The following is a 25,335-nucleotide window of genomic DNA, read 5'->3' as shown; positions in this document are numbered from 1 at the left end:
ATTGTGACCAGTGTGCAGATAGGAGGCATGAGAGTGAGAGGAAGATGGTCTGAAGACAGGATCCATGTGGTTTATCCTCCACTATTTTTTTTTAATTTTTTTTTTGAGATTTATGTGAAATCTTCTATGAGAAAAACTGGAGAAGGATTAGTTTCATAAACTGGTGTTGCACAGAACCTGTTCTAAAATGTATCTCATATTATTAATTTAATTAACATATTGTCTTTGATGTTCAAGACATGAGATTCCTCTGCAGCCATGTAATTCAGCGAAATCAGTCTAAAACTTAAACTGTAGTTATTTAACACTAAGAATCAGTGTCTCTTGTGAAATAGTTAAGCAGTCTAAAACTGAGTAACTCACTGTCTTCAAAATATGAAGACTGGATTGAATAAAAAGATGCTATTCTGATAACATGTATTCGATCCTGTTTAACTTATCTCAACAGTTCAGCAGTGAGCTGTTTAGTTATTAGACTCACATATCGCATCATATAAATGTTTGGCTTCTCAGATTTCAAAGAAAAGACTAACATTTCCATGGTAATACAGTTTTTCGTTGAGCTAATCAGAACTTTAAACCATCCACAGCCAATTTAATAGTAAGAACCAAAACTTCACATCAAATGTAAACATTAATCAATTTTATGGTAATAAAGTCTTACCAGTAAATTGGTAGTTAAGGTTTTTATTTAGTTTATTATGTCTGTGATTACATTGTGTATATTTAGACTATAGAGATATCAAATAAACCTCTGAATCCCTAATCATATGAATAAGAGTCCATGCATTAGTATAGCATATCAACATTCAAAACCAACCACAAAATGTCTCTTTCTGATGTCTGAAGATCTTGAAACTTTGTTTTCCCTGTAATGCAATTACAGAAAATCACACATACTCAGAAGAAAGCAAATACTAAGATCCCAACCCCAAAAGGTACTTAATACGTAACCTCAAGGAAATTACACAGGCATTAGGTTATTTACATACCTTTGTGGATCTGGTACTAAACAGCTCTGTTTTACTCTGCCTATGAAATGAGCAATAACAGCTTCTTCTGGACCCTGTACATAGAATTAGCTATTTTCACATGAAATGTTTTACCTGAAAGTACGTGCTGAACTTTACTCATGGGATCAGTTTTGAAGAAAGAAGAAAAAAAAGCAAGGTTGGAACATATCTATTTAATCATCTGATGTGACCGGCAGAAGAGTGAGAAGGGAAGGGGACAGCTGCAGTTGCCACTGCTTCATTTATCACCCACAGCACCCACTGGCAATCCGGCATGGGCAGCCACAACAGCCATGCTTTGGCCCACTCTGGTTTGCTACCTCACCTTCCTACTCATCAACCTGTCAGGCACTGCAGGAGCGCTGCTAAGGGAAAAACAGAAAGAGGTAGGCTAGTCTGCAAGTGGTTGGAAAGATACAGTTGCTTGCATGAAAGATGAGGCTTTCCTGGGAAAGGGGAATATGCTGCTGCTTGTGCAGATAGCTGGTGACTGCTGCAAGTGCAAGAGCATCAGTCCACATTGAAAGGGCTGCTTTTCCCTAGGCAAGGGTCTCAACCCCTCAGTCCAGCTGCTACATCCCAGCTGAAGCACTACAGACTGCCACAGGAAGGAGAAATGGAAATGGTGTTACCATTCGGGCAGATATCTGTGGTGAATTGTACGAAGAATGAACTTCCAGTTACAAAGATACAGAAAGCTATTGAAGAGAAGAAGATAACAAACTAACTTTCCATTAGGACAAAACCACAGGCTTGAAAGTCCTGAGCTGAGAGCCTGACTGCTAGTCTCACACTTTATGTACAGTAGTTAACTGGAAACAAGACAGCATCATGTTCCTGTACTTCCATTTAGAGCTACCAGCTCCAGAGGGATTTTGTGTCTGTGATCCCACCTACCTACCTACCTTGGTAATTGGGTGCATTTTTCTCTAAAAATTATCTGCCTTGAATAATAGAATAAAAGAGATTGAATCTGAGTTTAGCAGTTCGAGATTATAAAGACATCAGCAATAGCATATGTCTTTTGTTCCTTTCTGACCTGGTGGATTACCTGACAATCTTGGTTTTTTCAAACATTTAAGCCACAAGGGAAAAAAATCTATCCTTACTATCAATAAAGGGAGCTAATGGTGACAAATTAGCTGACATGGCAAGTACAATACTATTTCAGAGAACAGTTCTATTTTATGCCTCCTTCTAGCACAAAGCTATTATGTTCCAGTCTACAACTCCATTGAAGGCTATTATAAAAAACCACCCTCATGCAACTCATCATACTGTAACAACTCCAGTGCCCTAGATATCCTCTTCCTAAGGGTTCTGTTGTATCGGTCACTGCATGAACTTTGAAAACATGGGTAAGAGTTATCTACATTTCATATTACTAACCATGAGGGTGTCCCTTGAATCAAAAAAAAAAAATGCAGGCAGTTACATTAGCTCTGCTTCTGCAGTTGCAACTTATGAGTGTTCTTCCATTCATTACAAGAAACATGAGGGGAAAAAAAAAAAAAAAAAAAAAAGCTTTCTGAACTCAACGTTCTATTATTGTGGAAATGTGCGGGCTCTGTAATTCACTATTACTGTTTATTCACAGTGATCTAATGAATATAAGCAAATATCTGCATTGTTGTTTCAAGATTCTTCTCTCAGACTGATTTGTTTCTGCAGTACTTTAATGTTTTAGCCTCAGGCCATATGCAATATGTCATTGACAATCAAATTTCACAGATTCCTTGTGACAGGTAAAGGTAGTATTGGTACACTAAAGGGAGAAAAAGCTCTCTCTTAATGTTATGGCTGAAAAATGGGAAATCACATTGGATGCAGGAAGCAGGCCACACTATAACTGTAACAGCTTTAATGGGGTACATAACCATCTGACACCCACAATGTAACTGAACAAATTCAGTTCCTAGAAATTCTAAGGTCATTTCCACTTACATTAATAATAGCTTACACCTGTTTAGCCCTTCATAATAAAACTCGTCTGCACTGAAAGCTGTTAGGCCACTTAATTAAGAACAGTGAACATCTTGGGTTTTTTTAAATTTAAAAATGTTTACTGTTACAATGAATTTAAAACCACGAGTCTCAGAACAGATTAACACATACAACACAGCATATCGTTTTAGTGATGTGTTATATGTGTTAACCATATAGCGATGCCAGATTTATTCATACAAAAGTTGGCTTTCATTACCACCAATACTTACTTTAGGACATATCTTCTTCAGTAATTCTATTATATAATATTACTTTTTAATGTAGTTTAACATTTTTTGTTGTCATCTTGTCCATCTCCAATCCTTAATCATGGTAGTGACTAGAAGTAAAAGGAACATTCAAGCTTGTATTAAATAGCTATCTAAATTGTTTCAAAAGTCCATCATCCACACTTCCCCTGTGAAAATATTAGGAGAATTATTTCCTAAAACTTGTCAGGATTATAGTAAAATACTCAACCACATAAAGACAGAAATATAAAAATGAAGAAATCCTAATGATACATTGTGAACTTCTGTAGACAGAGCACTAGTTGGGCTGTCATTTGAGTGGACCTTAATTACCTGCAATCTTAACTTTAGCTTAAAACATATTTAAATATAGCATCTGAGTCTTTTCTTTGTAAGTACTTACAAGGAGAGAGATATTTTTTTTTTTAATCTCAATGAGAGCCATCATGGATATGGATACACTGATGCTATTCAAATATAACTCCTGAGAATACATGCAATGGCCTCCTGCTAATAAACGCAGCAAGCTGCATTTGCTTTGAAGTTCTTTTGTATTAATTATTTTAACATTGTGAAACTGAGCCCAGGGAATGATTATCCAGGCATTTTTATCACTGACGGCTGGATGCTAATGTGGATTATTTTTATATTGCCCAACTGTATTTCAACAAATTAAGCTACAACTGTGTCCACATTTTGAGCATCTCTGCAAAATGGTTGTCTTTTTTCATTACTTACTTTTTTAGTGTTGCCTAACCACTAGTATTACGATATTCTTAAGGAAGCTCCAGCATAAGTATGACAAGGAACACGCAAAATCTTTGATCAAGCTAATTGTTTTCAATGTATATAGGAGGTGTACAGAAACAATTAATTTATACATGTGTATTCATTTGTAAAGGTGTGTATTATTTTACATTGAACTTTTTCATATCCTGGAGGGAAATCCTATGGATTTGATCCTTCAAATATTTATCTGCTTAGCTAGGGAGACTGGAGTTAAAACTCATTATAAGGCACATTGCTTTCATCATCACAGTGCTTACTCGGAGAAGTAGGATTTAGTTCTCCATGTATCTTATACGATTTTTTGGAAGTATCATTGTCACTAAACTAAATCCTTCTCACACTGGGGGAGGGACTACAGCCACTTCAAAGTAGCTAGATCAGGTATTTTCTATACAGCAACAGAAGCACAGACTTCATTGCAGGTCAGACATCCATGAACTTACCCAGCTGCTCTGGAAAATACTGTAGCCCTTCATGTTTGAGTTTTAAAATATAACTTTTCTGCTTTGTTAAGGTCCTTCAGCTTCCATGGTATTTTCTGTCTCCTTGTTCTTTTCCTGAAAAGGTTCATAAAATAGCAAGTGTAATTATTTTTTTCTGCTGCCAGATTATGACATTGACTGTAATCCAGTATTATATCAACTGGAACACTCTTTTGTCAAGAAATGTTACAGGTAACTGCCATGTTACTAGGGGGAAAAAATGGAAGAACTCTGTTGTTTCAGCTAGCAGGTTGCCACCAAACACTATTGTATGGCTTTCAACTGACCAGCAGATTATAAACCTATGCAAACTCAAGAATATGGATAACAAAAATAATCCCTTACTGTAAAAGTCAAGAAGACCAAAATCAGAGTAAAAGTCAAATGAACTGTTAAAATGACTCTCTGTTTTATTTGTAGAGGCAAATCCAACTGAGCAGAGCCAAACTTCTTTTCTGGAGCACACAAGGAAGGTGAGGAGGAAAGAAGAACTGGAACTTTTGTTCATTTTCATCTATTGTAGATATGCCTGGGCCAGGCCCTGGTCCCTCACTGACCAAAGGCTGTAGTGTACAAAGCAATTTAAATTTTAGTAATTCTCTGCTGTCTGAATCCTCTTGGGAAGTGAAGTATATGGAGCTTAAAAACATCTGAAAGTCTGTGGAGATATCTCTACATCACTATGTAAGCCTGACCTTCAGGCTTGAAGCTGGTGTGTATTAGTCAATGTGAGGACCATTTCCTAGTCCTTATAGTGGGATTTGGAAACACTTTCTGTCATTTGGATCCACAGGCATGTCATATTCCCATCCTGATGCCATGCTGGGAAGAGACTTGGGACCACCCAATAGTTTCCACTATTAATTAGCCTGGCTTCATAGGCTGCAAAGAAATTAAGCATTGAAGTGGCTTCCCAGGTGACTAGACACCTCTCCACAACTCAGCTTGGGTTGCTCTGACCCACCTGGGAACTCACCATGGGCAATGCAACTTCTGCACTTCTGGGTCCTCCACCAGAATATTTCTAAGAATCTGCCTTATTTCTCTTTCTGGTGCAGTTTTTAGTACGAACAATAGAAGGATAAAGGATAGTGAAAGAAATAGTAATTCCACACTGAAGGTTTGCATCACGTACTGTGAATGTCCTACAGGAAGAAGTAAGAGCTGGAAGTCCTAGATGTACCTTAATTATCTTAATTAAGAGAATTAATCCTCTTTATTAACCTCTTTGTTCAGGCTGACCAGGCACAGCATGCTGAGCTGAGGGGTGTAGGTTTGAAGGCTATCTAAGATCAGCTTTCTCAGAGAAACACACTCCTGTACTGTCTCCTGGAATTGCTCCACACATCTGTGTCTGTGTCCAACCCTTGTTGAAGTGTGGTTGTTTTGACAATCCAGTCAAGAAAACAAGTTTTCTTCTTTTAAGACAATGCTAAAATTTGTGATTCTCTTAAATGTGTTATTGCACCTATGGCTGAACAGTACCACATCTACTGAATTCTTATAAATTAAAGAAATGAATGGAATGAGATGAGAAGAACAAGTTTGAACTCTTCTTAAAGTTGTGGGTTTGGGGTTTTTGTGTGTAAATAGTATCTATATCAGATGCATTGCTGCATTGAGACTGAAAATCTGATCAGTAAATCTTTTGTACTGGAATCACGTTTCTGGCATAACAGTTTACAGTCTGGTTGAGAAAAGTAAGCACAAATGAGGACTGGAGTGGTGTAGTGCATACTCTTGAACACAAGTTCACACCCTAAAGATACATAGCTAATTTTTCTGTCTCTAAAAGGTTCTCTAAACTTTCCTAATATCTAATGGAAACTCTGTTAACATCACAGACTTATGAACAAAAATAATTAGATATAAGTACTAAAATGGTTTCAGTGCTTAATGAGAAATAAGATATGAAAACCAATACTAACTCTGAACAAAGACCTTCTGAATTAATAATTTTTTGATGTCACACAAAACTTTAAAATCTGAACTTAGTCCTGAGATACCACTTTCTATAAGGGCACAAATTTATGAGAAAGTTTACTCATAAGAAGTGCCAGAAAAGAAATACCAGAAAAATCATGTTTCCAAAGTGTTAATCTAAATTATTACTTAAATTGTAAAGAGGAAGAGAACATTTATGTGGATCTATGATGGACAAGACAGACTATAGCGAGTAGAAATGCCATTTCATGAGCTTTCAAAATATTTCCTCTATGTTTTTTCTCTATAAGTTATGTTTTGGTTTGGTTTGGTTCTGATGCTAATTAAAAGATAAAAACGTAATTCCAAAGTAAAGCTTTTCAAAATGTGAAGTGTTTGTATTTGCTAGAATAATAGAATTGCCATTTTCCCCCATCCTTTTCCCTTTGTAACTTTATTCTATCAGAAGAGGTCTCCATAAAACTTGATTCAAATTAAAATTATTCTTATTCTCATTTCATCTGTAAATCTCAGTGCAGCCCTAAAATGACTAAGAGACTGACTATGCTGTATAGCATTTTTATTATTTGACATTCTCCACAGAATTTCTGAGTATAAATGGTCATAACAGAAACAACAGCCTTATTTCTTCATTTTTTTTTTCTCAAGTCTATGGAATTATTCCAAATATTAACTTAACTCATTATACTTATCATAGCAAATTGTATTTGGATATTATACAATGGATTCATCAGCGAGCTGTAGCTGCTTGGTGCCTCTGGCACCACAAAGCAGCTGTAAGTTCTCTGCATTGGTTGGCTTTGCAGCTGCTTTCTGCTGCCAGCATGACACAAAACAGCAAGACCATCCTTGGTGAATCTGGTCTGTACCTGATATCCCTTAGATTAGCTTTATACCTTTATACATCACTGCTCAGGGCTTTGGAAATGTAGTTTACAGACCAGACAACATAAGAAGAACAGGACAGACAGACCAAGTTGACTGGCTAGCTTTTGTTAAAGGGTCAGATAGTTCAAAGCCTTTAGATCAGGCATTCCTCAAGTATTTCTCAAGGATTTATATACTGTATATACAGCACATTACAGAGACATCATGATTTCTCATTGCCCATGCTAAGTCCTTGCCTTCCAGAGGTTTTAATTAGACATTGACTAAATTATAGCACACACTACTTCCTTCCATGAGAAATACTGGGGTTTTTTTTACAACCACAACTGTTCTTCTGCTCTTTGGATCAGTTTACATCTTAGTTTTATTTTTTTTAATCTGTTAAAGATGATAGTTTTCTCTGAGTAAGTTTAATCTGAGTACTCAGGTTTTCATTTATGTTGCCATGCACTCATATCCAGAAGTATCAGCTTGTTTTAAGCACTTCAGAGCTCAGGAAAGGAAGGTGACCTGTTTCAGACAGTCACAGAACGATTAAAAAACTGCCAATCTACTTTGATTACTTCCAGCTGTACCTCAAGTCCTGCTTGAAACACTTCTGGTCTGTCAGGAAGAAGAGACTGTCTTTGTGTATCTCCAAACAGAGTTAGCCATACTACCCTCGCTAAGAAGAGCAAATGGTTCACATGTTATGCAAGTCAAACAGCTCAGTACAAAAATCTGACCATTTTTTTTCGTCTCAGAATTATTTAAAAGTCCCTTTAGTGGAGCAAGACAAAGTAAAAGTTAGTGCCTATTGTAGTTATTTAACTGTCTTTTTCTTTTTCCCAAAACAAAACAATCTCTACAGAAATTTCAATATGCTGAGTCTTATTCTTGCCTACTAAATGTATCCAGGAAATATTCCAGTCATAACTACTGTAGTTATACAGTTAAAACAATTATTAGTGAAAACAGATAATACATGTTTAATACTTTTTTTACATGTACTTAATACTGCAGAACTAATTAAATTAAATAACAAAAATGAAAGAAAATCCTTAACCATTTCTATCTTTACAATGTCAAAAGAGATATTCTAATTTTTTGTTCTAAGTTTTAAGGGGTGGATGATTACTTTTAAAGTGGAAATATCTGTTCTTACAGTAGCTATGAGTGTCTGGGCAACCACTGTGTTTAGTGTAATGAAGTTAGAAGATGGTCTTTGCTTGTTATGGATTGATTATTATGCAAAATACTCCCTATACTGAAGATGGGGATAATGGTCTTGTTTAGGGGCACTACATGCCTTTGTCATGTAAAGATTAAAGTTAATGGGTGATATAAAAGCAGTGGCACTCTGACTTTAAAAGCATACCTAAATCAGAATAATTATCTCAACATGGAATCAGCAAAATTATGCACAAGGATAGAAGTAGATATACATAGAAAACTGTGGAATACATTACTTTTCAAGTAAAAATAAATCCTATGTTTTTTTGAGGACCTATTTTCAAGTTCTGGCTCTCTTCAGGATCAGTCCTTCCAGTTTAACAAAAAGCCACTTACAGATCACTTATTCCCTTGAAAGCTTAGTGGGTCAGTTTGTTCCTGCATCATAATGGCTGAAAATGGAGATGCCTTATGGTATAATCACTCCATGAGGAAATAAAAGGTTTTTATTAATATACAACAACAACAACAACAAAATTTACTTTATTGTGTCAACATTGTAAGATTTCAAAAAATTCACTGAGTTACTTTCTTTTTGTATGGGGGGCTGTTATATTTTGTTGAGGGTTTTTTTTGGGAGAAGAAGGGGAACTGTGATGGGGGGATGTCTAGCCAATAGACTGAAATAAATCACCATAAAAGGAGGAATCAGGATTTTAGCTCAGTTCTGTAAGATCTTTGGGTAAGAATGTTGCTGTCAGCAGTATTTCTCATGTATACAATGTCTTTGTGTTTCCAGAGTTCAGATCAGTAACGATGCTGCTGCATGGGAAGAGAACACACATCTATCGGGACTTTGAGCAACTTGGTCTAGTGGAAAGTGTCCCTGTCCATGGCAGGGGGGGTTGGAATAAGATGGTTTAAGGTCCCTTCAAATTCAAACTATTCTATGTTTTTATGATTCCACCAATGGAAGTTTGGTCCTTCCAAATCACAGTGAAAAAGCCTACACCTGAGCCAGTCACCTAAGGCTTCCTCTACAGTCAAGGACAAATGGACATGTTTAGAGGGTAATTCATCTGAGGGTAATTTTAAGAAAAATTACACACTTGATTTTTGGGGTGGGTTGTTTTTTGTTTTTTTTTTTTTTTTTTGGGGGGGGGGGTTGTTTGTTTGTTCGTTTGGTTTGGGTTTTTTTGGTGGGTTTTTTTCTTCTCCTCTCTGGGCTATAAAGAGAACTGAGGAGATCTGATCTGGGTATAGGCATCTAAATCCAGATGGTCTTTATCCACTGATAAGCTTAAGCAGGTTGCTTTATTCATAAGGTTCTCTGGTTCTCCCTGCTAAGAAAAGTTACGTGAGAAACAGACAAGCAACAGTCCTGCACCTCTGAAAGCACAATCTACAGGTAAAAGAGAGCTTGTAACAGACTGTAACCCATTTACAGACAGGAGGGGTCAGGAGGCTGCTACACGTGGTCCTACAGAAGTCTGGTCCAGAATAGCACTCATTGCATAAGATCTGTGCTCATACCTCCCAGCCTGAAGGCTGTCATTTCAAGAGGTACACGTATACCATAAGCATCTTATACATATTTATAATCCAACCTGTTCAGCTACTAGTAATAATTAAAAGAAGTACAGTCCCTTGCCAGACATATAAGGAGCCACATCCTGTTGGGGCTAATTGAAGTTAAGGAAAATAACAGGTTAAACACTTTGCACTCTCATAAGAAGGCTATGACAGAGCAAAATTAAGGCCAAAACACAATCCTGCTCCTCAAACAATATACTCCCTAATATTTCGTACCTAGCTGAGCCCTGTCACTGGATACTTGACAAGAACTCAGGACATACAAACAGTCTTGATGTGACTGGACTGGTTAGAGATAAACTTGATGTTAGTTTACTGAATGGATTTTTTTACAGAGCAGCTCAAGATCTCAGGTGAATTAAAAAGTAATTTCTCAACAAAATAAACTCAGACTTACTATAGGTATTTTGAATCTGAATTCAGACAAAACTCCTAAAAGGCTGAGATTTTCTTACTGCTAATAACCACATAGGTTTACTACAATAAATAAATAATAAAAAAAAATGTTTCAACACAATAATTACAAGTTCAGGCAATTAACTTAGCTTCTGCATTTAGCAGACCTCAGTGAAAACAGCCCAGCCTGCACTTTTGTTGAAAGTCAAAAATAATTATGTGTTCTGTAACAGTATAACAGTTACCATGTAATTACATGAAACTAGAGAATGTATTTGATATTTATGTACCATAATTTAAAAACCCTGACAATAGTACTAATGACTGAATAAAATAAACCTGCACAACCATGGCAACCTGTTCTAACACGTAGCAGTTTAAAGAGAAAATACTGGGGTAAGAAAGAAGAAGGCACAACACATGTTGTTTTCCTGCCGTCTTTTTTTTTTTTTTTTTAAGACAATACTTGCTCTTAAAAATATACTTCCTTTACTCACTAAAAAGCAGAAAAGTCTATAAAACAAAAACAAGATAGAGAGCCTTCCTCCTGACTGGATGTTCTACAACTGAAGCTAATATAGATTAGTACTGAAGCAAGATGGTCAGCAAGTGTCTTTTGAGCACCATGTGGCTCTTAAGTGGTTCCAGTGTTTCCCTACACTGGGATTGCACCATGCATCCAGGAGGAAGGCTGATGAAAAATCTCAGCCTCCAGCTGTGGGAGGAAGCATCACCCAGTGCTGCAGAGGTCAATGTTGCCCCATCACCCTAGGCCACCCAGTGCTGCAGAGGTCAATGTTGCCCCATCACCCTAGGCTGCAAATGCATGCTTGTCCAGCCCCACCTTACATTGCACTGAGGACATTTTGAGTACAAAACCCAGACCTCACCATTTGAGCTTTCCTTTGACATCATTTTCCAGACTGGATGCTACATATCTGGTGATTGTCAGCCTTATGATCATAAGGAAACCTGAAACACACTGGAATTACATAATAAAGCCCTTTCTTGTATGATTTTATAGTACACTCATGAAAATAATTTGCTTTTCCGATTACAGCTGGAAGTAGCAAGAGTGCTAACTCTATAGCACAGAGCTTTTCCAGTATTATTAAGACAGCTTTCCTTGAAAAGAGATTAAGGGACTTCTCTGATTTCTCATGTTAGTCAGAAAGCATCTGCTCGTGCTTTCAACACAAACAACTGAGAAAATAACACAGGGATTTTCTTCCGGTATTCTATATGTAAGTTTAACTGCACTAATTCCTAAAACCTTGTGTTTAGGTTTGTAATAGATGACCAGTACTATTGTAATTAAAAAAATAATTTTGATCTCATGAAACAAGATAGTTTGTCTATGGCTTCTAAGAGGTATGAATACATAAAATATTTTACAAGGCTTTTAAATGCTTGATGATAGAGATTCAGCATGGTCTGTTCTCATGCTGGATGGCCAGGAACAAGAGATCTCTTTTATAGTTCCCTGTAAAACCAATGAAATGGAACCAATTGAAATATTGTGTACCGAGTCACAGACACAGGATAATAGTGCTTTTTCTGAATGGTAAGAACACAACAAATTGCATCTCAAGAGCTTTGTTTGTATGGAACAGACCTCTCCTCAGAATGGACTGTTTGAAGAGGCTTTGCTTAATGCACTGTTTAATGGCACAGCTCTTCAAGGTCTCCCCACTCCATTATGACATGTGCACTACTGCTCCTTGGCTGAGAACAGAAGTAAAACAACAGGAAAAAAGGTTGTGGTTTACTTAACCCAAATGACTTCCACTGATTTTCCAAAATGCACAAGTGTCTAACAATGGGAAATATTTGACCAAATCAATATTCATAACATATGAAATGATAAGGGAGGGTGGGGGTGGAGGTTGGGAGGGGTGGGGGACACGACACATGACCTTTTACACATTGAAGACTTTGTTATGTGGTGGAAATGATAGGATTTTCACTGGAAATTGAAATCACAGAAGTCTTGTGATTGTGATGCTGTGTGTGAGGTATGAAATACAAACTAATAACAAATTGCTACAGCTCTGCAACCTGAATGCAGAAATAAGGTATAAATTTTATATAATAATCCTACAGTAATTTTGAACTCCTTTTGTTTGTATGAACTGTGTTCTTGAATGCCTTAGCAGAACCTGAGAGTGTAAATACCTCTAACAATTCTGTGTGGGCACTGATTATTTAAACACATTTTAGCCAACATTACAATTGGTATGGTATAGTGAAGCAGTGAGCACCACTATTTAGATAACAATGCTTGTTATTTAGGAAGTACTTTTTTTTTGTTTTCAATAAAGAATGACCAAGGCATGAGGCGAAGGAGATGTATAGAAACATTGCTCTAAGAGGGACTTGTTCTTTGCTTCAAACATTCCATCCATTTTCAGAAAGCGATTAGGGCACGTGCACGAGAATTCATTATGAAGTCCAGTATGTAATGCACGGAACCCTGAAGGCTTAATTGTAAATTACTGCAAAAGAACACTGGGATCCCAATCTAATCCTAATGGGGATACTGTAGCAACTAGACAATTGCTTCCTTTTTCTAGAAGAAAGAATAGACAAAAAATAAAAGACAAAAGATTAAAGACAAAAGAAAAGAACATACTGTACTAGTGCCATCTGATTAAATGTAATTGACTGTTAAGTTTAACTGTTCAGAAAGTTGGAATCATGGAACAGTCAAAGTAATGTACTGCTTTTCAAAATACCCAAGATCATTAGACTAGAAGTGTACTTTTATCTTCTACTGCAAAAAAGCAATAGTACCCTTAATTCAATAATTACGCCTTAACATCTGCATTCAGAGTACATTGAAGAAAAACCTCAGATGAACATATTTGATGTAAAACTCTTCCAAATAGTCATGCGTGATGTCTTACATACTATGCAAAAATATTTTTCTGGTTTCTTCCATGATTATTTATCATCTGAATAATGAAGAAAATATATTTTGAAATAATACGTGGCAAAATCACTATCAATTTTTTCCTATACAAATTATGGCACTCGTACCATATTAGTGTGACCAAGACTACTGAAGCTGAGTCAAATTGGATTTCACACTGTTCATAGGCTATGGTTAACAGGCTATGCATCACTTTTCCATACTTCAAGGTATGCATTACTCATTGTCTCCCAACAGGCAAGAAAGAGAAGTAGCTGCCATCTCACATTAGGGAGCAGTAGGTTCAGTAAGTGGTCTGCTTAACGCAGGCTATGACACCCCCTCTCTCCACTGGTGGTGGTGGGAGCTGGGACTGCATGCTCTGGGTCAGTTGCTCGTTTGTCTTTCCAGTTGTTTCATTCTCACCTCTCCATCCAATACACACACTTCTTGTCTTCACACTTATAATTGCACACCACCCTTGTTTCTTGATGCTTATCACCTCTAGCTTCTTTTGTGTCCTTTCTCCCACATGCTCTTCCTTATGATACTTATGTTCAGCATAATCTAACCTAGTCCTCTGTACCACGCCTTCATGCAATATCTCTACAGCTGTAGAGCTTCATTCAGGTTAAAATGTTTCCATTTGTTAGTTTTTCAGACTGTTGATGGCTAAACTACCTGCAAATGAAGTACTAGGGAAAATGTTTGTGTGTACATATTTATTCCTATTTACTTAAATAGCAATCTGAAAACCACATTGCATACTTTTATAAAAAAGAACTTAGAATGCAATATAATAAAAAGATAAAACTTAAAAGTATCCCACCTTGAAAAGACATTCAACTTATCCCTAGTGAATAACATTATAACAGAGAAAATTGACACCTGAGTTAGGGAAGCCAGAAGAAGGCAAACTTAAACCAAATTTTTAATTTGATTCCCTGTAATAGATATTTGTATCTGTAGGAACTTCTTTTGGATTGCTCCATTTATTAATTTCAGGGTTTTGTAAAGTGCTTCACACACATTTTTTATACAGCCTTGTGCATTGAAAACAGTCCTTGACATTTCAAAAAAAATATTCAGTTCCACAAAAATGTGTTTACACACACACAAACACACACAGATTTCTGAAGCACATATCAGTTATTCCAAATTTAGTTAGTATCTATTAGTTGCTCAAAAAAAAAAAAAAAAAAGTTTGCATATGCAGTGATATACATAAGCCATATTTTTAACTTTAAATTCGTGCCAAAGGATGCTGAAGTTGTCATTTATGAATACAAAATAAACCCAAGACCTAAATGACTAATATGTATATTAATAGCTGATATCAAATTTATTATGCAGATCAACTAAATCCTCTACTAACCTTTTGTTAACAGACCAAAAACCAAGGATTAGCATGGGTCAGGAAAATTGTCTGCAATATTTTAATTTAGAAGGCACAATTATTTCTTCCACATATATTCAGAGTTTCATTTGGTTTTCAGTTTAAAATTTTTGGTTTATTTCAGCATGGTCCAGTGTTTAAAACTGTAACATATTAAGAAGAACTTCTTAAAACTGAGCTGTCATTCCTGCTGTTGTTCCCTACCCTTCAGCCTTGTATTCTCCTCTTTATCTTACAATCCCTAAACTACTTCTGCCACTCTTCTTCAGGCTCTTTTTTTGACCAGAGCTGCTAACTTCGAAAGAAAATCACAATAAACTGATTTTCACGTTTATTTTTTAATCCAGGATTAGTAGGCTGCATTGATAAATTAAGAGCTGTTGGTATTCTTTCTCTTCTAATCTGTCGGTACTCTCCTGTTGGGTCTATTATCTTCTCAGCCTTTGTTTTACTACTTAATACTGTTAGCAAATGTCAGTGTTCATCAGTATCACAGTTTGTTTTACCACAGGAAATGCTTTCTGTTGAATAGAAATGATAGGTGAAATGCCATTAGAGAAACAGTGTTAAGCTCTCAGGCTCAGTTCTTCAGGATGATGTTTTTGTGATTATTTTATAACTCCCAAAGGATTACCCCTTCCTGATAGACAGAAAAAGTGAAAATTTCAATACATTGTTATGACCCATCTTCCCAGTACTGGCTTCACATTATCTCCCAAAGGAGAGAGAAGGCACAGTGAAAAAAACCAAAACCCAGAACATTCCCACAATAAATCTAACCATCCACAGATAAATTTTCTACTGCTCTTGAACTTAGTAGAGGTTCTGCAGCAAGTGTACCAGTAGGAACAACACATTGCCAGTTGTGTATAGTGTGTGCTGTACCACTTGCCTAACCATGTAATGGGAAGGGAAGAAAAGGCAAGGCAAAGCAAGGCAAAGGAAAGAAAGAGGAAGATGGAAGAGGAAATAGAAAGGAGAAAGAAAGCAGAAAAGGGAAAAGGTGAGCAGAAGAAGGGAAATACAAGCACATATGTCTCTCACTTTTGTTTAGTTAATACAGATGAACTTAGATGCAAAACAAAATGTTCGTGTTAGAGCTGTACAGAAGTAGAAAAATGTATGTAACAAACTTCTGTAGAAAAAGATTCATTGTACTGAGTCTGGCTAGGATGGAGTTAAATTTCTTCATAGCAGCTGGTATGGTACCATGTTTTGGATTTGTGACTAAAGCAGTGTTGGTAACACCGGTGTTTGGCCATTGCTGAGCAGTGCTTATACAGCCTCGAGATTGTTGGGTTTGTTTGTTTTTCAGGGGGGTTGTTCTTCCATTCTGCTCCCTGAGTGAGTAGACTGAGGGTGCAAAAGAAGTTGGGAGGTGACACAACCTCAGCAGTTGACCCAAACGGACCAAAAGGATATTCCAAGCAACATAACATCATGGTCAGCAATAAAAACTGTGGGGAGGTAGCCATTGCTTAAACTAGCTGGGCATCAGTCTAGTTGTGGGAGATGGTAAGTGATTGCCTTCACATTACTTGTTTGCATTTTTTTTTCTTTCTTTTTCCTCCTCTTTTTAAACTGTCTTCATCATGACCCATGAGTTTTCTCATTTTTAGTTTTCCTGCTCAATGCCTTGTCCCACTGGAGCAGAGGGGAGCAAGTGTGATGTTTAGCTGGTTCCACGGGTCAACCTACCACTGTATAAAAAATATGTATTTTCAAGTTTCTGAGTAAGTTATTGCTTAGCAAAGAGTAAGAGAAAAGATAACACTTCAAGTGGTGGGAAAGACGTCTGATAAGAAGGATGGTGTAATTTACAGAAAGCTCATACGTCCTTTGAAGATAGTCTTAAATTTTGGTGAGGTGTACTAGCATGAGTATTGAATACGTAAATTTTAATTGGAGAGATAGAGAGATCAGGAAAGCAGAAATTACTTAGGATGACAGGAACACTTTTAGGATAAGAGAAAGACCAGTTTTAGGTCTTCCTTCTGTTAATATTTTTGTCTGTAGAGTTAATCAGGTAAAATTAAAAGGTTCCTCTAAAAATGGGGGGACTGGTGTTTAATGAGCATTCTCAGCAATGGAAGATGTTAGTGCCCCCTAAATATTACAAACTCGTCAAAGACTTATTTTCAGCTAGTTTCTTCATGAGTTGGGTACAAAATATAGCTAATTAAATTACAAATTTAGATTCACAACAGTAAACAGAAGTTCCTCCCTACAACCTGAGGTTAGATGTCACTCTCCATGTGACTTAAATTAGAGCCTCCTCATTAGTTTATGAGACAACAGCTACCTTAGTATTTAACTGTATGATTACTTTTGTGAATTGCATTTATTGATAACTCATTTTCTCTGTCCATAATACAAGAAAATGAGAAGTTATTCTTTGTAAAGTTTATTTTGAGTGAATATAGACTTGGATTAGTTAAAAACAGGATGTAAAACACTGAAGGAAATGCTTTCAAGTCAAGTTTAGAACAAAGCTTATTACCTATTTAAATTATTAGTCATTTTTTATGTATTATATTTGGCATTGTAGTATTAATTATAAAAATAGATTAAAAAATAATTGAGATTGATAAATACTTATTTGTAGATTATAAAAGATTCTTCAGCTATTTCATGGGACACTTTTTTTCCTCACCTTATAGCAAAGTGGTAGTGAATGTCAAGCTAGTTAATCATAGGCTTTTTTTTCTAACCTATAACCTTTTCTTGTAGCTTTCCTCTCTACACTGCCTCAATCCCCATTAAAGCTACACAGGCTGCTCAAAAGGTAGAGCTTGCTAAAAGCACTCATGGGAGGGCCAACGTGTGAAATGCACGTAACAGTTCATTTTTTTCAGGAGTAAGTACAAGCAGTTTTGTGAGAATATTTTAAATAAGCAGTGAATAGATAATACAAACCAATAAACACTGGTTCTAACGTATCTGGAACGATTTTTATTTTTAATTACTATTTTACTATGTTTTGGTTGACTTGATTGTAAACTTTTTTTACGTGTGAGCCTTTATATTTCTAACACAAAATCAATAGGGAAAATAATTTGATAGAAAAACAAATCAAGAAGTAAATATCTGGACTCATATTGTGCACACAGAACTGTACACTGTACCAGTCAAAGTTAATAAATCACACCAGTTCATGGATTTCACTTAATGGGTATTAAGTTTTTTATTGCTTGACTGGAGGGGGGTTTGTATGGTTTTGGGGGCATTTTTTTGCAAAAAGGCTATGTAAAGTCAAAGTCACTTGCCCATTGAACGATATCTACTAATGAGAATTACCTTATTGATTTAAAATCTCCTTTTGATGAAGGAGCTATACCTGGTACGTGGTATGGGACCTATTCTTTTAAAGTTATAGCTAGGTATTTGCTCCCTAGAAAAGACATATGAATGAATGAATAAATAAATAAATAAAATGCCTATGACTGTTCTACTCAGACATTTTATCTCCTAGTTTATTTAGGGATATTTAATGTAATATTAAGGGATAAAAGGACACATAATCCCAAATGGCAACACAGAGTTTTATTTCCTAGTCTGAAACGTAGGTATGAACACTGCTAGATTTATATCAAAAAAGGATTCCTTTTTCATTTTTGCACATCAAGGAAGAGGTTTCATGGCTCCAAGAATAAAGATACATATATGTTACTGGGATAACCCAAATTAATGAGAAATAAGACACACAGATAATGTAAAAATAAACAGGATTTTCCACATTTAATAAAAAGTAACAAATGAAACTCTGATGGAAAATGATTTGGGGGGAAAAAAAGAAAAGGCAGCATAGTTTGCTCATATGTAAAAAGAAGTGTATTCATTTTTGTCCACAGTTAGAATTATCTTCCCATCACAGATGACAATTTTCTATCAGCCTTCCAGTAAAGTGCTGCATATTGACCACATTATGGCCTAGGCACTTCCAAACTGTGCAACAAGCAAGCACAGAAGTTTCTGTATGATATTACATATTTCAGGATCTAGGACACATTAACTCAGGTGAAATGGTACTTGAGAACAGGTAAGGCGCTTCCCAGCTTGGGAAGGGTAGGCATACTGTCAGCACTGAGTTAATAAACATGCCTGGAAGTAAACGTAATAGAGAGCAACAATCTCCAACCTGCCCCTGTACTGCTGAGCTGAGCTGGTAAAGTTGCATTATTGTTTATGTTGTTATTATACCTAGGTTGTCCCAGAAATCCATTGTAATAAATGAAGGAAACTAATTATATATATTACTTAGGGCAGATATTTTAGGAGGTTTTCCCTTACTCCTTTCATACTTGTAGGCAATTTTCCCTTTCTACTTTGAAAAATACATTTGTCATTTTCTTATTTACTGAAATATTCTTATGCTATTACTCTAAAAACTATGATGAACCACAAATTTAATGTTAAAGAACCTATAAGGCTCAACATAAGAGCAAAGGCCATAAACTAGGTGACATCTTTGACTCAGCCTGTTCTCCAGAGCCTTGTAGCCCAGCTACATCTCATTTTTGTTGATTCATTCTGCATAATAGTGATAAGATACCATACTCTGTCTATGCAGTTAAATCTCTCCCTGGATCCTCATCATCTCATATTTTGCTTATTGAAAAGCCTTACTTTTCACCCTTGAGAGATGATCTTGCCTCACTCGAATCTATTCAGAGTGCTACTGTAAAGAATATTTTCCCAGCTCACTTCTCCTCCTTTTATGTCCTTCCACTGATTTTTCTACCCATCAAATATACACTATTTGTCCTTATTAACAGGTACCCTAATGGCCAATCCTCACACTACGTACCTACACTTCTGTTTTCTATGAGCCCCAGCCTGACTACCTTCATTACTCTTGTTGCAATTTGCAGCAACCAATTTCAGGCTTACTCTCATACTGCCTTTCATGCCTGGGAGGATCTCCTTTAAAAGCCCCCTAGAGCTATCTTCTAATCCACCATCAATTCTCTTCCTAAAACTGTTATTGGCCATGATGCATAAAAGAAACCAAAGACCCTAAGCAATTGGCGCACTAAAACATAGTGTATATTGCTAAGCTATGTTTGTCTCATGATTTCTCTGCAGTGCTCTGTTTGCATCCTATATTCAGTATTCAGACTGTAACCTGAACTGGGGCAAGAAAATGCTTCAGCTCTATTTCACACTTCATAGCAGAGAAGGGTCACAATTCATTATTTGGATTCCTAGGCAACAGAAAATGACGCTACTCTAGTATTTCTAGTAGTCTATAATTCTTCACTATTAGGTACCCATTTCTTACCATAAGTTTACTTTTTTCCTTATTGAAAGGTACAAATACAAACATGTATCGAAAAATATTTAAAATATACATAAAAATGTAAATTGAAACATTTACTTTGAATAGAATAGACTGATTTGCAGAAAAAACCCTACATTTTAAAATGTAGAATAATTTGAAATTATTGGGTAAGTAGGATCCCTTTGGCTACATTATAAACATCACCATGGCTAGTCTCCATATGCAGCCAGGAGAGGGAAAACATCACAGGTTGTACTTCAACAGTTCCTGTTGGTATCCCCTGCCTATAAGAGTTCCTGTGTGACAGACTTTAATGTCAACAGTCATTTAAAATTAAGCTAATTTTTACCTATCTTTTGTCGTTACACTGTGTACCAAATACAATAACAATGTCAGTAACAGTTAAGTCAATTTTAAAGCAAATATTCTGATAAATTTATGTCAAACACAGCTGCAAGGATTAAGACCATTAAAACAGGATACCATGACAGCCAAGACTGTCTAGATCTGTTCAGATCCCTTCCCTGGATTTCCTTTCCCTACGTGTGGTGAAGACTTTCACATCAATTCCCTTTATGCAATCAGGATGCAAGAGGGATGAAATCACATCTGGCAACTGGGAAGACCCTCTATGTTGCCTAGAGAAATGAAACCTCTTCAGTCTATAAAACCTCTTTAATTTAACCTCTTTAGTTCAAATACTAATAATAATCAGGCTACAGTACTCTACAATATAAGATGGCAAATAATTTTGAAGTACTGATAATTTCAAGAGAAATGCAATATGAAAACAACTAAAAAAACCCTACACCAATGAAAACTGAAAACTCTTTGCTCCACTTCTAATTCCAAACTTGGCAATACAACTAACTGTTTTCACAGTAGCAGAAGATATTTCAGCCATAGATAAAAGGCTTTATGTGTCTGTCATATAAATTTACTGTGGAAACATAAACAAGCTCAAAACATCATTAACATAGTACACATCGTAAACTTTGCAAAAGAGGAATTCTCCTAGAGAAATTTCTAAAGGAATTTTAGTCTAATCATCTAATATAATTAATATTCATAACATGCTAAGAAAAACTGAAAATAAGAATGATCTTAGTATTACCATGAAGAGAAACAAGGTGAGTTTTATACTTGTTGTTGTATCCATTACAGCTATTATAATCTTTCTAAGATTTTTAAAAGTAGGCAGTACACGCTACTTCAAGCACGGAAGTCCAAAAAGTAAGACTTCTGGGATAAGAAGAATGGGAAAAGTTTTCACTTAAATTACCTAAAAAATATGCCCAGGCCATTACTGCATCTGTCACAGATGAGGAAACTACAGTTATGCATCATTTATCCATTCAATGGTTTACAGCTCCAATGATTCCAAGGAGGTCACAAATCCACCAGCTATCATCAAGAGCTAGATTCTGTGCTTGGTACTATGATTTAGTGTGGAAGAATCCATAATGTCTGTGTAGCCAGGCAGCTGGTTACACATCTGAAGTAACTCAAGTGTGTAGATAATGTTTCTTTAGCTCGTTTGAAACTTATGCTCCCTGAAATAATTTAAGATTGACCTTTTTCATATGAAAGCATAGCTATTCTACAAGTTTAAGAAGCAAACTTGCCTATGCTAGTAAAATATAAAGGTTGTGATGTTTTTGACTGGTCTCAATCCACTGTGGAAGGAATTAAGGACATCATCGCAATTTCTGCTCTGCAGCTATGCTTGACAGACAGATTACAGGAAGAAGATAATTACAAATTCTGGTATGTAAAAGATCTTAAATATTTCAGTGTAGCATACATGGATAAAGTTTAGGACTGTTGAGGTGACCTGAGTAATTCTAGTCTTACTAACTGACTAGCATCTAAGGAGTTTTCTTCTTCCCCAATATATCATTTGTGGAAACCAGTTTTCTTTTTCTATAGGGCAGGTAAATTGAATTTTCCCAATGAGAAGGTCAGAATATTAAACCTTTGCTTGAAGGTTGCCCAGTTTAAACTCACCTGAGACCACCCACCTGGCCATGACTACAGCTGAGCTCCTTGCCAAGAAATTATGAACAAAAAAACATTTTCAACCTAACAGAAAGAAAACCCTCTATCTAAGTAGCAATACTTACGTGAACTCACAAAGACTCATATTCCCAGCTGCAACATATTTCTTATTTCCAGTACCTGATACATTATTATTATTGTTTTTCTTTTAATCAAATATTTCAGCAGCCAGTTCTCAGGTGTCTGTTCCCTGAGGGGAAAACAAACAAACAAACAAACAAAAAAAAAAAAAACAAAAACAAAACCAAAAAAACCAACAACCAACCCAACCCCCAACACCCCCCCCTCCCGCCCCAAAATTACTGCATTCATTACTGATTTGCATGGCTAGTGTCTGATACCACCTATAAAACATAATTATATTACTACTTAGTCAAAACTTCCTGGATGTGTCCAAAAGTACTTTTTTATCAAATGCAATTCTCAAAAAAACCTATAATTATTAATTTTCTATGTCTCAACTCACAATTTTCAGTGTTAAAGTAGCATTGTCAAAGTGGCCTAGTGACTGCACATCTGATAACCAGTACGAAAATGACAGAATGTCCAAAATTTTATGCTCCACTAAGCAGAAAAGCTTGGTTTAGCGTCTGTATGAAACTGTCAATAAAAATAAAAATAGAACTCTGGAAAGTCTTAAATAAACCATTTAAAAAGAAATTACATCATTCCAAGACAATCTGAACATCATGCCTGTTAATAAGAATACAGAACTGAAGAAGACAACTCAAAACGTGGTGGGATTAAAATTGTATGGACCTGGTGAATAAAGTAAATACAAATTATCTAAGGCCTTATCCAAAAGAAGACTGAGGCATAAGGCACAGGTTGCCCTCACTTTGGATATTTCCAGATGCTTGAAATTTCTCTGTGCCTGCAGTGTCATTGCTGAATTGTCTCAAGTATAGAAAAACTATACTTGTCTCCGATATAATGAATGAAGAATGACATAGAGTAAGCATCTGGGTAATATAATTTCGAAAGGGAGACCAATTTGATGGGTGCACAGCAAGTTACAGGTACGGCAATAGTACAAAACAGCAGTTAGAACAGGCTTTATCTTTAGAAATGGACAAAGTAGATAGATCCATAGTTCAGCTGGGGTATAGAGACCAAATGATTAAAACACTACTGGGAAAAATCTAAGATTTATATTTTAGCTAGCCTTTAGAGAAAGGTGATTCAAAACCACAGTCTATCATGGCATACCACAGTCACTGAACTTTGGACTACACAAAAGCAGACATATTACTTTTCTAAGACTGGGCAACTGCGTACAAATAAAATAAAAATCTATGAGTACAGAGAGTAAGTATAAAAGAAATACTATTCTGTATGCAAGGGTTTCAGGAGATCTTCTCAAGTATGTTTCTGAATTCAGTCAGCTCTACTTTAAGGATCATCTATTTTCTTAAGCCTGTAATTATATAATGTAGAACTCACAATGTTAGAAGCAAGATTTGGCTAAATTTGCTAGTGGTTTGGACCATTTGGTAGACCTGCCTCTGCCTTTCCATCCCATTCCTCCTTGACTCAAGGGTAAATTCCTCAGCTGATATCAGATGTGCAGGTATTATTAAGAAATCTATCATTTTCCAGTACCAAACAAATCATAAACACAAAGGGAACTAGAGGAAGATGTGAATAAGATGGAAAGTTATCATGGTTTTAGTGAGAGCTAAACCCAAATGAAATTACAAATAAGTGACTTTATTGTATTCTGCTCCATTTACTATCAGTATTTTTGTAGTTCTGTATAAGGTACTACCTTAGACACAGCTATAGTTAAGAAAAATGCAGTGTGAACATACTTAAGAAGCCAGAGAAGTGATACATTTACCATCATTCATATTGCTGTAATGGTTTAAACCCACCTGGCAGCTCAGCCCCATGGAGCTGCTCATTCATTTCCCAACAGTAGGATAGGAAGAGAATCAAAAGGGCAGAAGTGAGAAAACTTGTAGGTTAAGATAAAAATGGTATAATAAGTAAAGCAAAAGCTGCATGCACAAGCATAGCAAAACCAGGAATTCATTCACCACTTCCCACCGGCCGGCAGATGTTCAGCCATCCCCAGGAAAGCCGGGCTCTGTCACCCATAACAGTTACTTGGGTAGACATATGCCATAATTTCAAAAATCTCCCCGACTTCCTTCTTCCCTGCAGATTTTATTGCTGAGCACGAAATTATGTTGTATGGGACACCCCTTGGGTCTGTTGGGGACAGCTGTCCTGGCTGTGCCCCCTCCCAGCTTCACCTGCTCACTGGTGGGGTGGGGTGAGAGGCAGAAAAGGCCTTGGCTCTGTGCACACGCTGTTCAGCAATAATAAAAACTTCTCTGCATTATCAGCACTCTTTTCAGTACAAATCCAAAACATAGCCCCATACAAGCTACTATGAAGAAAATTAACCCTGTCTCACCCATAATCAGTATACATGCATTAGATTATAAATACATACTGCAATCCTTATTATTGCAAAAGTGAAAAGATAAAATTCTGATTATTTAGGGGCAATCCAGGGACAAATATCCTTGAAGTTCAGACTATGCTTCTGTCTTTCATTTGGTTGCACATTAGACTATGAGAGAATGTGTCCTGTAAAGAATCATTAGCAGGTTACCAGGACATTTTTTTTGAGTCAAAATGGACCTCAAATTCCACAAAGAAGTGAAATGGCTATCAACGTATATCCCTACATGCGATTATCACTCTGCTCACTATAAATTTGTGTTGCTGCCAGATAGGCAGCTTTATTTTCTCACATATCTTCAGCATGAATTTGAGGTGTCCTACTATTTTTTATTCTACTCCATGATGAAGGTAATAAAATTTTAAGTCACCAGAGGAGGACTCTGCTCAGAAAGGAAATCACACAAGCTCTTAACCAGATGCAGGTGGAGCAAGAAGGCTTAGTACTATTGTACTGTTTGATCATCTAGAAGTAACTGCAAATCTAATCAGATCCCTATGTTGAGAACTTTACGAACAAAAACCAGGCACATACACTCAAAGCAGAGGAGATGATATAACCTCATCCAAAGCCTCCTGTTGCTTTCCACATCCCACAATAATCATTTAAGTCTGAATTGTATGAGACTTAGCCAGCTTGCTCTCATATGTGTCTGATACTTACCCAGACACAGGAAAATATTTGACGGCTTTTTATTTGGGGTGAGACAGAGGTATAAAGCT

Source organism: Falco punctatus, assembly GCF_963210335.1.
Source record: "Falco punctatus genome assembly, chromosome: 2".
NCBI lineage: Eukaryota > Metazoa > Chordata > Aves > Falconiformes > Falconidae > Falco > Falco punctatus.
Note: the sequence above shows the minus strand (reverse complement) of the source record.